Here is a 14,563-nt window from a genome sequence, read left to right on the forward strand (position 1 = left end):
TTTCACCTACCAACCATTCCCCTACCTCTCTCTCTCTCTCCTCAGGCCTCCTCCCTATCCCCTAAGACACAGCAATATTGAAATTATGCCAATTAACAGTGCTATCATGGCCTCAATATTCACGTGAAAGGAAGAGTCCCAAGTCTCTCACTTTAAATCAAAAGCTAGAAATGGCCGGGTGTGGTGGCTCACACCTGCAATCCCAGCACTTTGGGAGGTCAAGGTGGGACAATCACTTGAGGCCAGGAGACTGAGGCCAGCCTGGGCAACACGGCAAGACTCCATCTCTACAAAACATAATTAACGAGCCATCCAGCCATGGAAGTACATGCCTGTAGTCTGAGCTACTTCGGAAGCTGAGAGAGGAGCATCACTTGACCCCAGGAATTCAAGGCTGCAGAGAGCTAGGATTGCGCCACCTCTGTTTGCCTGGGAAAGAGAGCAAGTCCTTGTCTCAAAAAAAAAAAAAAAACCACAACTAAAAATTACTATTAACTTAGTGTGGAAAGCACGTTGAAAGCTGAGACAGACTGAAAGCAAGACTGCTTGCTGCAAAGAGTCAAGTTGTGAATGCGAAAGGATAGTTCTTGAACAAATTTAAAAGTGCTACTCCTGGCCAGGTGCAGTGGCTCACACCTATAATCCTAGCACTTAGGGAGGCTGAGGCAGGCAGATCGCTTGAGGTCAGGAATTCAAGACCAGCCTGGCCGACATGGTGAAACCCCGTCTGTACTAAAAATACAAAAATTAGCCAGGTGTGGTGGCAGGCACCTGCAATCCCAGCTACTCAGGAGGCTGAGGCAGAAGAATCACTTGAACCCAGGAGGCTGAAGTTGCAGTGAGCCAAGATACTGCCACTGCATTCCAGCCTGGGCGACAGAGCGACATTCCATCTCAAAAAAAAAAAAAAAAAAAGGAAAAAAAGTGCTACTCCTATGAATATACAAATAATAAGAAAGCAGAACAGTCTTACTGATGATATGGAGAAAGTTATAGTAGTCTGAACACAAGATCAAATCAGCCACAACATTCCCTTAAGCCAAAGCCTAACTCAGAGCAAGATACTCTCTTCAATTCTATGAAGACTGAGAGAGGTTAGGAAGCTGCAGAAGAAAAGTTGGTTTACAAGCTTTAAGAAAAGAAGTTGTCTCAGCCTGAGCAACATAGTGAGACCCTGTATCTACAAAAAATAGAAAATATTAGCTGAGTATGGTGGCATGCACCTGTAGCCTCAGCTACTCGGGAGACTGAAGTGAGAGGATCACTTTAACCTGGGAGATCAAGGCTGTAGTGAGCCATCATGGCGCCAGCTGGGAGGTCAAAGCTGAAATGAGCCATGCTGGGCAACAGAATGAGACCCTGCCTCAAAAAAAATAAATAAATAAAAATAAAAATAAAAAACTATCTCCATAACATGAAATGCAAGGTGAAGGAACAAGTACTGATGGAGAAGCTGCAGCAAGTTATCCAGAAGATCTAGCTGGGATAACTGATGAAGGTGGCTACACTAAACAACAGATTTTCAGTGTAGATGAAAGATCCTTCTACTGGAATAAAATGACATCTAGGAATTCCATACCTAGAAAGGAAAAGTCAATGCATAAGTTCGAAAGACAGGCTGACTCTCTTGTTAGGGGCTACTGAAGCTGGTGTCTTAACTGTGAAGCCAGTGCTCAATTACCACACAAAAGATCCAGTGGCCCTTAAGAATTATGCTAAATTGGGCCGAGTATGGTGGCTCATGCCTGTAATCCCAGCACTTTGGGTGGCAGAGGTTGGCAGATAACTTGAGGTCAGGAGTTCGAGACCAGCCTAGCTAACACGGTGAAACCCCATCTCTACTAAAAAAAAAAAAAAAAAAAAAAATTTGCCAGGCATGGTGGTGCACACCTGTAGTCCCAGCTACTTCAGAGGCTGAGGCAGGAGAATCACTTGAACCTGGGAGGCGGAGGTTGCAATGAGATCATGCCACTGCATTCCAGCCTGGGCGACAGAGCAAGACTCTGTCTCAAAAAAAAAAAAAAAAAAAAAAGCTAAATCTACTCTGCCTGTACTCTAAAAATGGAAACTACAACGTCTGGATGACTGGATGACAGCACATCTGTTTATAGCATGTATCACTGAATCACTTAACACCACCTTTGAGAATTGCCACTCAGAAAAAAAAATAAATAAAATTCTTTTCAAAATATTACAGCTCGTTGACAATGCACCTAGTCACACAGGAGCTCTGATGGGGAAGTACAAGAGAATTCGTGTTGTTTTCATGCCTGCTAATAAAACATCCATTCTATAGCCCATGGATCAAGAAGTAATTTCAAGTTTCAAGTCTTACAATTTAAGAAATACATTTCATATAGCTACCACAAACAGTGATTTCCTCTGATGGGTCTGGGAAAAGTAAACTGAAAATCTTCCGGAAAGGATTCATCATTCTAGATGCCTCTGCATAAAACAACAAAGGTAACAAAGTACAGTGAAGTTCACATTTTCACTTAAACAAAAGTGTACGCATATACTTGGAGACAGGGCCGATTCAGTTCCAGACCCCCGCCATAAAGTATCACAATAAAACATGTCACACGAATTTTGTGGCTTCCTAGTGAATATATAATTATGTTTACACTATCCTGTAGTCTATTAAGTGTGCAATGGCACTATGGCTAAAAAAATGCACATCCCCTAATTAAAAATTTTACAACTATTTTTCCCTACATAAACACACTATGTTCTTTTCATTATGTTCCAGACAGCATAACATTTTAGATCCTTGGAGAACTTTAAAATAAATTAGTCCTCTCTTTATTGTAAACATGAAGAACCCAAAGCTCAGAAAAGTTAAATAAGCTGCCCAAGTATAAGTAGCTTTCCTAGTGGAAGAACCTGAGCCTATTATCTTTGGCGGTTTTTCATCTGTCCTATTACATTATACTACATCCTCAATACTAATTTGCCAAAAGATTCCAGATAACTGAGACTGCCAATAGATACTTCAGGAAACTCCTGAAAATATCCATTTATACCATAATCAGAATAAAAAGTGCTGCAACAACTATCTAGAAAACCCAATAGTCTCAGCACAAGTCAAGCTCCTTCAGCTGATAAAACAACTTGAACAAGGTTTCAGGATAAAAAAAAAAAAAATCAATATACAAAAATCACTAGCATTCCTATATATCAACAACAGCCAAGTGGAGAGCCAAATCACAAAGGCAATCTCATTCATAACAGCCACAAAAAGAATAATATCCCTGTGAATACAGCTAACCAGGGAGGTGAAAGATCTCTATAAGGAGAACTATAAAACATTACTTAAAAAAATCAGAGAAGACACAAACAAATGGAAAAACATCCCAGGCTCATGGATAGAAAGTATCAATATTAAAATGGCCACACATCCCAAAGCAATTTACAGATTCAATGCTATTCCTATCATACTACCAACGACATTCTTCATAGAATTGGAAAAAACTACTTTAAAATTCATATGGAACCAAAAAGAACCCCGTATAACCAAGGCAATCCTAAGCAAAAAGAAAAAAACTGGAAGAATCACCTTACCTCCCTTCAAACCATGTTATAGGGCTATAGTAACCAAAACACCATGGTACTGGTACAAAAATAAACACACAGACTAATGGAAAAGAATAAAGAGCCCAGAAATAAGACTACACACCTACAATTCTGTGATCTTTGACAAACCTGACAAAAACAAGCAATGGACAAAGAGCTCCATATTTAATAAATGATGCTGGGAAAAGAACTAGCCATATGCAAAAAATTGAAATTGAACCCCATTTTCACACCATATATAAAAATTAGCTCAAGATGGATTAAAGACTTAAATGTAAAACCTAAAAGTATAAAAAACCTAGAAGAAAATCTAGGCAATACCATTCAGGACATAGGCAGGCACAGGCAAAGATTTCATGACAAAAATGCCAAAAGCCATTGCAACAAAAGCAAAAATTGACAAATGGGATCTAATTAAACTAAACAGCTTCTGCACAGCAAAAGAAACTATTGTTAGAGTGAACAGACACCCTATAGAATGGGAGAAAGTTTTTGCAATCTATCCATCTAACAAATGTCTAATTTCCAGAGTTTACAAGGAACTTAAACAAATTAACATGAAAAAAAGCAAACAACCCCATTACAAAGTGGGCAAAGGACATGAACAGACACCTTTCCAAAGAAGACACACACGCAGACAATAATATTTTAAAAGCACAGCATCACTGATCATTAGAGAAATAAAAATCAAAACCACAATGAGACGCACAGTGAGAAAACAATGTGAAGAGACACAGGGAGAAGACAGCCATCTACAAGCCAAAGAGAGAGGCCTGGCACAGGCCCTTCTCTCACAGCCCTCAAAATACCTTGACTGGATTTCTTGCCTCCAGAACTGGGAACAAAAGGGGATAATGGTAGATGGGAGGCAGACTAGATTGCAGCTCTGACTCGACAGACAGAGCAGCATGTGGAAGCTCGCATCATGAATTTTTGCTCCAGAACAACTGCAGGAATAAATCAGGAAGCCTAAGAGGACCCACACACCTCCTGAAGGAAGCAGAGTGCACCAGCATGACCCAGGACACCCCAAATACTGTGCTGGTATCCATGGCTGAGAGACCCATAGATGGTTCAGGTCACAAGACTCTGTGCAGACAACCGCCAGTACCAGCCCAGAGCCTGGTAGAATAGCTGGATGGCTAGATCCAAAAGAAAGATAACAATCACTACAGCTCTGCTCTCAGGAAGCCATATTCATAGGAAAAGGGAGAGAGTACTATATCAAGGGAACACCCTGTGGGACAAAGGAATCTGAACAACAGCCTTCAGCCCTAGACCTTCCCTCTGACAGAGCCTACTCAAATGACAAGGAACCAGAAAACCAACTCTGGTAATATGGCAAAATAAGGTTCTTTAACACCTCCGAAAAATCATACTAGCTCACCAGCAATGGACCCAAACCAAGAAGAAATCCCTGATTTACCTGAAAAAGAATTCAGGAGGTTAGTTATTAAGCTAATCAGGGAGGCACCAAAGAAAGGTGAAGCCAAATGTAAGGAAGTCTAAAAAATGAAGCCAAATGTAAGGCGTCCAAAAAAGAGGTGAAGGGAGAAATATTCAAGGAAATAGACAGCATAAATAAAAAACAATAAAAATTTCAAGAAACTTTGGACACACAGAAATGCAAAATGCTCTGGAAAGTCTCAGCAATAGACTTGAACAAGTGGAAGAAAGAAATTCAGAGCCTGAAAACAAGGTATTCAAATTAACCCAATCCAACAAAGACAAAGAAAAAAGAATAAGAAAATATGAACAAAGCCTCCAAGAAGTCTGGGATTACGTTAAATGACCAAATCTAAGAATAATAGGTGTTCCTCTTTTACACTGTTGGTGGGACTGTAAACTAGTTCAACCATCGTGGAAGACAGTGTGGCGATTCCTCAAGGGTCTAGAACTAGAAACACTATTTGACCCAGCAATCCCATTACTGCGTAATTATAAATCATGCTACTATAAAGACATATGCACACGTATGTTTATTGCTGCACTATTCAAAATAGCAAAGACTTGGAACCAAGCCAAATGTCCATCAATGATAGACTGGATTGAAAAAATGTGGCACATTTTTTTATGGCCATGGAATACTATGCAGCCATAAAAAAGGATGAGTTCATGTCCTTTGTAGGGACATAGATGAAGCTGGAAACCATCATTCTCAGCAAACTATTGCAAGGACAAAAAACCAAACACCACATGTTCTCACTCATAGGCGGGAATTGAACAATGAGAGCACTTGGACACAGGAAGGGGAACATCACACACTGGGGTCTGTTGTGGAGTGGGGGGAGGGGGGAGGGATAGCATTAGGAGATATACCTAATGTAAATGACGAGTTAATGGGTGCAGCATACCAACATGGCACATGTATACATATGTAACAAAGGTGCACACTGTGCACATGTACCCTAGAACTTAAAGTATTAAAAAAATTAAAAAAAAGAATAATAGGTGTTCCTGAGGAAAAAGAGAAATCTAAAAGTTTGGAAGACATATTTTGGGGAATAATCGAGGAAAGCTTTCCTGGCCTTGCTGGAGACCTAGACATCCAAATACAAGAAACTCAAAGAACACCTGGAAAATTCATCACAAAAAGATCATCACCTAGTCACATTGTCATCAAGTTATCTAAAGTTAATATGAAGGAAAGAATCTTAAGAGCTGTGAGACAAAAGCACCAGGTAACCTATAAAGAAAAACTATCAGATTAACAGCAGATTTCTCAGCAAAAACCCTACGAGCTAGAAGGGACTGGAGCCCTATCTTCACCCTCCTCAAACAAAACAATTATTAGCCAAGAATTTTGTATCCAGTGAAACTAAGCTTCATATACAAAGGAAAGATACAGTCTTTTTCAGACAAATAAATGGGAAGAGAATTTGTCACTACCAAGCACTACAAGAACTGCTAAAAGGAGCTCTAAACCTTAAAACAAATCCTAGAAAGACATTAAAACAGAACCTCTTTAAAACATAAATCTCACAGGACCTATAAAATACAAATACAATTTTAAAAACAAAAACAAAAAATAAGGTATACAGGCAACAAATAGCACAATAAATGGAATAGTACCTCACATCTCAATACTAACATTTAATGTAAGTGGCCTAAATGCTCCACTTAAAAGACACAGAATTGCAGAATGAATAAGAATTCCCCAGCCAACTATCTGCTGCCTTCAAGACACTCACCTACCACTTAAGGACTCACACAAACTTAAGGTAAAGGGATGGAAGAGACATTTCAGGGAAATGGACAGCAAAGGCAAGCAGGAATAGCTATTCTTATATCAGACAAAACAAACTATAAAGAAACAGCAGTTAGAAAAGACAAAGAGGGGCATTATATAAGGACAAAATGACTAGTCCAACAGGAAAATATAAACATATATGCACCTAACACTGGAGCTCCCAAAATTTATAAAACAACTACTAATTGACCTAAGAAATGAGATAACAACACAATAATAGTGGGAGACTTCAATATTCCACTCACAGCACTAGACAGGTCATCAAGACAGAAAGTCAACAAAGAAACAGTGGATTTAAACTATACCCTGGAACAAATGGACTTAAGGTTTATATACAGAACATTCCATCCAACAACCACAGAATATACGTTCTATTCAACAGCACATGGACCTTTCTCCAAGATAGACCATATGATAGGCCACAAAACAAGCCTCAGTAAATCTGAGAAAACTGAAATTATACCAAGCACTCTCTCAGACCACAGTGGAATAAAACTGGAAATCAACTCCAAAAAGAACCTTCAAAACCATGCATACACATGGAAATTAAATAACCTGCTCCTAGTGATCACTGGGTCAAAAATGAAATCAAGATGGAAATTAAAAAACTTTTCCAACTGAACAACAATAGTGACACAACCTATCAAAACCTCTGGGACACAGCAAAGGCGATGCTAAGAGGAAAGTTCATAGCCTTAAATGCCTACATCAGAAAGTCTGAAAGAGTACAAACAGACAATCTAAGGTCACACCTCAAAGAACTAGAGAAACAAGAACAAATCAAACCCAAACCCAGCAGAACAAAAGAAATAACCAAGATCAGAGCAGAACTAAATGAAATTAAAACCAAAAAAAAAATACAAAAGATAAATGAAACAGAAAGCTGGTTCTTTGAAAAGACAAATAAAACTTATAGACCATTAGCAATATTAACCAAGAAAAGAAGAGAGAAAATCCAAATAAGCTCAATAAGAAACAAAACGGGAGATATTACAACTGACAACACAGAAATACAAAAGATCATTCAAGGATACTATAAACACTTTTATACTCATAAACTAGAAAACCTAGAAGAGAAGAATAAATTCCTGGAAAGATAGAACCCTCCTAGCTTAAATCAGGAAGAATTAGGTACCCTGAACAGACCAATAATAAGCAGCGAGATTGAAACGGTAATTTAAACATTACCAACAACAAAAGAAAGCCCAAGACCAGACAGATTCACAGCAGAATTCTATCAGACATTCAAAGAACTGGTACCAATCCTATTGACACTATTCCACAAGATAGAGAAAGAGGGAACCTTCCCTAAACCATTCCATGAAGACAGTATCACCTTAATACCAAAACCAGGAAAGGATACACAAAAAAAGAAAACTACAGACCAATACCCCCAATGAACACAGATGCAAAAGTCCTTAACAAAATATGAGCTATCTGAATCCAACAACATGTCAAAAAGATAATCCACCATGATCACGTAGGTTTCATATTAGGAATGCAGGGATGGTTTAATATACGCAAGTCAATAAATGTGACACACCACATAAACAGAATTAAAAACAAAAATCCCATGATCACCTCAATAGATGCAGAAAAATATTCAACAAAATCCAGCATCTCTTTATGATTAAAACTCTCAGCAAAATCGGCATACAAGGGATATACCTCAATATAATAAAAGCCATCTATGACAAACCCACAGCCAACATAATACCGAATGGGGAAAAGTTGAAAGCATTCCCTCTGAGAACTGGAACAAGACAAGGATGCCCACTCTCACCACTCCTCTTCAACATAGTACTGGAAGTCCTGGCCAGAGCAATCACACAAGAGAAAAAATAAAGGGCATCCAAATCGATAAAGAGGATGTCAAACTGTCCCTATTTGCTGACGCTATGATCATTTACCTTGAAAACCCTAAGGAGTCCTCCAGAAAACTCCTAGAACTGATAAAAGAATTCAGTAAAGCTTCTGGATACAAGATTAATGTACATAAATCAGCAGCTCTTCTATACACCAACAGCAACCAAGCAGAGAATCAAATCAAAAACTCAACCCCTTTTATAACAGCTGCCAAAAAATAAAAATAAAATACTTAGGAATATATCTAACCAAAGAGTCGAAAGACCTCTACAAGGAAAACTACAAAACACTGATGAAAGAAATCACAGACAACACAAACTGGAAACACATCCCATACTCATGGTTGGGTAGAATCAATATTGTGAAAATGACCATATTGCCAAAAGCAATCTACAAATTCAACGTAATTCCCATCAAAATACCACCATCATTCTTCACAGGATTAGAAAAAACAATTATAAAATTCAAAAGAAACCAAAAAAGTGCCTGCATACCCAAAGCAAGACTAAGCAAAGAGAACAAATCTACAGGCATCACATTACCTGAACTCATACTATAAGGCCATAATCACCAAAACAGCATGGTACTGATATGAAAATAAACACCTAGACCAATGGAAGAGAATAGAGAACCCAGAAATAAACCCAAATACTTACAGCCAAGTGATCTTCAACAAAGCAAACAAAAACAAAGTGAGGAAAGAACACTCTTTTCAACAAATGGTGCTGGGATAATTGGCTAGCCACACGTAGGAGAATGAAACTGGATCCTCATCTCTCACCTTATATAAAAATCAACTCAAGATGGATTAAGGACTTAAATCTAAGACCTGAATCTATAAAAATTCTAGAAGATGACATTGGAAAAACCCTTCTAGACATTGGCTTAGGCAAGGATTTTATGACCAAGAACCCAAAACAAATACAATAAAAACAAAGATAAATTGCTGGGACTTAATTGAACTAAAGAGCTTTTGCATACCAAAAGGAACAGTCAGCAGAGTAAACAGACAACCCACAGAGTGGGAAAAAATCTTCACAATGTATACATCTGACAAAGGACTAATATCCAGAATCTATAATGAATGCAAACAAATCAACAAGAAAAAAACAATCTCATCAAAAAGTGGGCTAAGGATATGAATAGACAATTCTCAAAGAAGATATACAAATGGCCAAAAAACATGAAGAAGTGCTCAACATCACAAATGATCAGGGAAATGCAAATCAAAACCACAATGCAGTACCACCTTACTCCTGCTAGAATGGCCATAATCAAAAAATCAAAAAATAGTAGACGTTGGCATGGATGTGATGAAAAGGGAACTTTTCTACACTGCTGGTGGGAATGTAAACTAGGACAACCACTGTGGAAAAGTGTGGAGATTCCTTAAAGAACTAAAAGTAGAACTACCATTTGATCCAGCAATCCCACTCCTGGCTATCTACCCAGAGGAAAGGAAGTCATTATAGGCAAAAGCTACTTGCACACATGTGTTTATAGCAGCACAATTCACAATTGCAAAAACGTGAAACTAACCCAAATGCCCATCCATCAACAAGTGGATAAAGAAACTGTGGTAAAGGCCGGGCACAGTGGCTGACGCCTGTAATCCCAGCACTTTGGGACACCAAGGTGGGTGGATCACCTGAGGTCAGGAGTTCGAGACCAGCTTAGCCAACATGGCAAAACTCCATCTCTACTAAAAATACAAAGATTAGCCGGGCATGGTGGCACACACCTGCGATCCCAGCTACTCGGGAGGCTGAGGCACAAGAATATAGGCACTTGAACCTGGAAGGCAGAGGTTGCAGTGAGCAGAGACTGCGCCACTGCACTCTAGCCTGGATGACAGAGTGAGATTCTGTCTCAAAAATAAAATAAAATAAATAAAATAAAATAAAATAAAGAATTAGATATGGTATCTGTAGCAAAGTCCAATTCCTACTTTACTGATGACAAAAATTAAAGTTCAGAAGGGTGAAAATGCAAAGAGAAGCAGTATGGCACAGGAATTAACAGCAAGGACTTTGAAGTTAGACCAACATAGGTTTGGATTCTTATTTTACCACCTTATAACTATAAATCTTTGGGCAAGTTAATTACCATAATTTCTACCTCTACACATTGATCTTCTCATCTCTAAAATGGGAAGAATAATATCTCCCTCATAAAGTTGTTAAGATTCAATGAGATAATAGATGGAAAGCAGTTAGCATAATTCCTGGCACATAGTAAATACACAATAAATGGAATAACACTTAATTTTCATATTTCTATAATAATTTTCATATTACTGTAGTCTTGCTCAAAGCTATAAACTACCCTTTCAAATAATACTTACAATTTACTATGCTCTGCAATCTTGATAAAAAATCTTACTAGATGTTTGCAATTTTCAACATACAATTAAAGTATATAATTAAACAGCAATGACTACGGTACACATAGCTCTTCATAGCACACAGCCACAGCCCAAACACCTTTCATCAACTATTGAAAACTTATCCAGTTTGGGTACCCTGAGGAAACAAGGAATTCTGTGTGATAGCCTTAAAGAACACAAATCTATAAACTGAGAACTAAATTAACAATACCTAAGCTGTCTTTTGCAGTACAGGTTTATAAATTAGTACAGTCAAAGATATTCCAGGGCTAGCCAGCATTTCAGAAGTTCTGAATTTCTGCAAGGAATTAAGTATATAAAGGTGTATACTTCATCTTTCATACTATCTCTATCTGGAAGGAAGAACTAAAAGTTCTCATTTCACACATTTACACAATTTTTCCTAAGTATGTAAACAGTATCAGTACGTAGGATATAATTTATTTAATTTTATTTACTAATATTATGAAATCCCACTTCAAAATATCATAAATATACTAAACCAAAGCAGAAACAAATTTTGAAATGCAGTGAGAGGTAGCAGAAAGTATACTGGCCTGAGAAGTAGTACCATTTTCTGACTGTGTCTCTGCATGGTTATTCTCTCTGACTCTTAGTTTTCTCAATTGCAAACTACAGGTTCCTTCCTTAAATAGCAAGGAAACTGTCATATTCAAATAACTTAATAATGCAGGGAAAACTCTGAAGAACTAGAAAGAGCTATTAACATACAACTTCATATATAGAGCAAATTTTTAGAGAAATGAAGTCCTTGCTGAAAGATAACATAATTATATCCACTAATAAATCTATAATGAGCCAAAAATTACAATACTAATTTAGTTTTCATTTTGCTGCAATGAATTCCTTTCTAAAATTGTGCTATGTGGCATTTTAAGAGGATTCTCATAACTCTATGCTTGTCCCAGATGATATAATTTAAAATATACCTTCTAAATCAGCATCTTAAAGGTATGTATAAAAAATTTAATCTTTGAGTAACTTTATTAAAGAGATTCACAGATTAGTTTCCAAATTTGTTCTTTTATTAAGCTAAATTTTAAGTGAATAATTATCACTCAACTAGATTACTGGCTTTAAAAATCTTAAAATGACAGGAACACTGCAATATCCAAGTAGTTTTACCATCACGTATCTGGAATACGTAATTTTTTTTTCAACTTCAAACACATATAAATTTAAGACAAAGATAAATAAATATATTTACAGAAATTCCAAGTACCAGCAGCTAACTCTTCTTAATGGAATATGGGGTACACTATCTCCTTATTTCTCTAACAATCTCTGGTACAAACTGATGAAAGCAGAAAAAAGATAGTTTATTTTCTCAAAAGCCTTGTATATGTGTCCCACTAGGTTCTTTCTTTCCTATTGACAAAGACTTATAGATGTCTGGAATTTTCTCCCAGGAAAATAGATATGAACCATACATGGAGATAAAACTAACACTAAAATGCAGTTTACATATTTTTAAAAAATAAATGTGCATTCCACATACTGCTAGTTTGATATTTCTAAAACTCTTTTGATATTGCGAAAACCCTTTTCTCCATTACGTACAAGATTGATTTGAACTGTCTTTTCTATTTTTCTCCTCAATTTTATCCTGAAATCAAAAAGCCAAACCGCCCTCACATAAAAGGCAAGATACTTAGTTCACTACTTTAGATTCCAGAAAGCAAATAAAATGTCCAACAAAATACCATTTCTGGAACTGAATGAGTAATTTTGGTTTACTCAATGATTAAACTTTAGGATAAAATTAAAATGCAAAAATAAATGTTTCTCCCTCTTATCTTTCTAAAATTTTAAGTCCTGAGTAGGAATGAAAATAAAACAAAAAGCCTCATATCAAAGTTAAGCAAGAAAGCATACGTCTCCTATTATATATAGCAAGTCTCAGGTAGAAAACATCTATCCAAAGCCATACACAAAAGAGTTCTCCAGTTTCCTTATTTGACGCTTGTAATATCTCTTTTCCTGGTTGTCACCAAAATTACTGAGTATATAATTGGTTCTTACAGGGAAAATATATGTTAGACAAAGAGTCTAGAGATGTAACTCTGGTGAGAAGCAATCTCTTTTATCCAGCAAACATTTATTAAGCATTTAATAAGTGTCCAGTACCAGATTAGAAATAAAGAAAAAATAAGAAATAAAATATAGTTCCTATCCTCAGGAAGTTTGCTGCAGGGAGGAAGAGAAACAAAATATCACAACATAGTGTGATAAGTGTTATGATATACTAACAAGCTGTTTAGCAAGACAAAGAAAGGGATCATATATAGATTTGGAGGGTGGAATCAAGGAAGGCTTCCTTAAAAAAGCGGGGGGGGAGGATAGTTTCCAAGACAAGAAAACAAACAGGATGTATACAACAGTATATACATTCAGTAAGCTGAAAATAGTTCCCTAAATCTGAAGTACATTGTGAATATGGAGGAACAGACAGACACAAAGCTAGAGATAAGCAAAGGCGAGATCATTAAGGGCCTTGTGTGCCAAACTAAGAAGTTTGAACTTTATCCAGAAGATCATATGGAGCCATTGAAAGATGTTAAACCAGTAAGTGCCAAGTAAGATCTGCCTTTTAGAATAAATATTTTGACAACAATATAAAGAATAAAACAAAAAGAAAAAGACTACGTAAAGGAAACCTAATCAAGTTACTACCATAGTAATAAAGGCACGAAGTTATTAGGGCTTGAACTGATGCACTGGCAATAAAGATGGAGAACAGATCCTTTATAAGACAGATTTAGGGGTTAAAAATAACTATATATGGCCGCACAGCATGGGGCAGCGCGGGGTCACCGTGACAGATCTACAGCAGCTGCAGGTGAGGAGGTGGTAGAATCCATGGTGAAGAGTCTGGAGAGAGAGAACATCTGGAAGATGCAGGGTCTCGTGTTCCGGTGCAGCACCAGCTGTTGTGAGGACAGCCAGGCCTCCCTGCAGCAGGTGCACCAGTGCATCAAGTGCTGCATGTGCCTCTGGCTCAAGCCCAGGCTTTGGTCACCAGTGAGTTGGAGATGTTCCAGGACCACCTGGCCCGATGCACCATGCAATGCAACAACAAAGCCAAAGATTCAATAGCTGCTGGGAGTAAGGAACTTCAGGTGAAGCAGCAGCTGGACGTCCGGTTGTGTGACCAAGTGTGTGGATGACCACATGCACCTCATCCCAACTATGACCAAGAAGATGAATGAAGCTCTCTTAGCCATTGGGAAATAAAAGTCTTTGCCAGTGGCCATCGGGGCTGAGGACAAGAATATATTTTTTATAAGGAATTTGGGAACTTTAGTCTTTTAACCAAAGTTTATGAATGAAGAAATTAAGGATGGCCACAAGTGTAATGCATATGTCACTTGCCTCTAGACAGTGGTTCTTTTATGTTTCAGTCCTAAAAAATGAAATGGAAAAAAGTGGGGCTAAATTGGGTCAGAGATATTACAGGAGAGTTTTAG

At 37.6% G+C, this 14,563-nt stretch overlaps 1 protein-coding gene and 1 pseudogene across 14 annotated transcripts in view; one reads left to right on the plus strand and one right to left on the minus strand.

The window, feature by feature from the left end:
• Positions 1 to 14,563, minus strand: part of SENP7 (SUMO specific peptidase 7) — a 199,126-nt gene that overhangs the window by 82,980 nt on the left and 101,583 nt on the right. The window lies entirely within an intron of this gene.
• Positions 13,858 to 14,535, plus strand: LOC129470976 (protein FAM136A-like; annotated as a pseudogene).

Source organism: Symphalangus syndactylus, chromosome 21 (genome assembly GCF_028878055.3).
Source record: "Symphalangus syndactylus isolate Jambi chromosome 21, NHGRI_mSymSyn1-v2.1_pri, whole genome shotgun sequence".
NCBI classification, from domain to species: Eukaryota; Metazoa; Chordata; class Mammalia; order Primates; family Hylobatidae; genus Symphalangus; species Symphalangus syndactylus.